The sequence below is a fragment of the Mandrillus leucophaeus genome, unplaced genomic scaffold (genome assembly GCF_000951045.1).
Source record: "Mandrillus leucophaeus isolate KB7577 unplaced genomic scaffold, Mleu.le_1.0 Scaffold145, whole genome shotgun sequence".
Taxonomy (NCBI): Eukaryota; Metazoa; Chordata; class Mammalia; order Primates; family Cercopithecidae; genus Mandrillus; species Mandrillus leucophaeus.
Window position 1 is genome coordinate 5,797,793 of NW_012101421.1, and position 1,906 is coordinate 5,799,698.

Below are 1,906 nucleotides of genomic sequence, written 5' to 3' on the forward strand. Positions count from 1 at the left end.
GCTGTGAGGGAGCGAAGGGGGTCAAGGGCAAAGGCCTCGACAGCTTGGACTCAAATGCCAGCTCAGGTGAGAGCTGGGTGAGAGGTCACATGAGCTTTCTAACCGCATTTGCTCATTTATAAAACCAAGAAAACACCCTTCCCCACCCTAAGACTGTTGAAGAGCGCTTGTGAAGTGCTTGGCACACACGCGGCATTCAGCAGTGCTTAGGGCTGACTTTTGCCCTGTGGGGTGGGCATTGCCCTGCCACAGAGATGGGCTCTGTTTATTTAACATTCAACCCTCGATGTGGGTGCTCCTGTGCTGTGGGCAGAGGTGGTTCCAGGTGTCCTGCGGGTAAGTGCTGCCTGTGGCATGGGTGCCTGCACTGCAGACCTCCAGAAGGGGGTCCAAATGCTAAGAAACCAAGTTCCAAGAAAGCCCAAATGATTTGCGCAGTCTGAAGGCAGACAGTAGGTCTGTCCCCACAGCAGGATAGTTGGGTGGCATGGTTCCCATGTACTTCCCACTTCCTCTCTATTGTGGCCTGAAGTCAGGTTCTCCCATGGGAAGCTTCTGGGAGCTGAAAAGGGAAGAAAAGCAGTGAGAACCAGCAAGGGTTGGAGTTTGAATGCTGACCTGGTGGCAGCCAGGTGCATCCCCGCACCTGGGGACCCAAGCTGCTGGCTAGTCTCTGATGTGCCTTCCACCTTAATGACTCTGCAGTGCTGAAGCCACAGGGGTAAGTGGCTACCTCTCCCCTTGCCTGGGTAATGCAGACTGGAGGACAGGGCTGTTACAGAAAAATGTGGCACTAAGAATAGCCAGCTAGACGCGGTGATAAGGACCCAGATGGCCAGGGATGTCAGCTAGGGACAGGGAAGGCGGAGGTGGTGGAGAAAGAAGAGGGTGATAAGATAGGGGCGGCGACACAGGAATGCACAGCTGGGGCTCTGGAGATGGGCCACAGGAGTCTGCTGTGGGCGAGGGAGCTGCCCGGAGCTCCTCCTGGCTGTGCGCTGTGGGTGTGAGCCAGTGGAAGGGAAGACGAGCGCCAGCCTGAGCAAATCAATCAGGGAATTTCAGGGGCAGCGGGATTTTAGTGATCCTGACTTTTACCTCCACCCACCCCTGGTACTTTAGATGGGGAGGAATCTGTGGCTTTGAGATGTCAAGGGGCCACTTCAAGGTTGGTGGCAGAGCTCAGTCCAACCCCAGATCTTCTGCCTCTCCCACAGATTTCCTTCTGCCACCACCCCAGGCCCTGCTGTGGCTGCCACCTTGTGGGCCTCTGCTCCACACCTGGGAGTGCAAGCCACCTCCAGCTGAGAGCTAGCAAGGGAGCAGGCATTATTAATCCCACCGACAGACACCGAGCACCTTCGCGGCGGCAGGTCTGGGAAATACAAAAGACAAGGCCGAGCCTTCCCGGAGCTCGGGGAAGGAGAGGAGATGGACAGTTAACAACTAAACAAGCAAACACTCGTGTCAGTTTCCAACTATGACAAGTGCTAGGAAGGAAACTGAGTAACACAAGGCTTGATCAGGGGGTTTCCCTTGCCATACATGGGGGTCTTTCCCCTTAGAATGGACCACTCTGATGCCTGTTGAGGATAAGGGTGAAATTTTCTGTTTTACGTATACCCTCTTCATCCTAAACCCCAGCCCCCATCCCATCACCAGGTGTAGAGCTATACACAGTAAGGAAATATTGACCCTCTCAGGGCCTGATGATTACTGTTCACTCTTTCTTTATGAAACTTAAGGAGACATTTCCCCTATGGCGGATTTGGGTGCAAATTAAGGGGCACGTGTAAGCCACACTCAGAGATCCTAGGCCAAATTTGTAGCTTTCATCGCTGAACTGCCCACTGCAGTGTAGACATTTGTCCTGCCCAGTGCTACAACTGGGAGGTAGGGTGGGGGC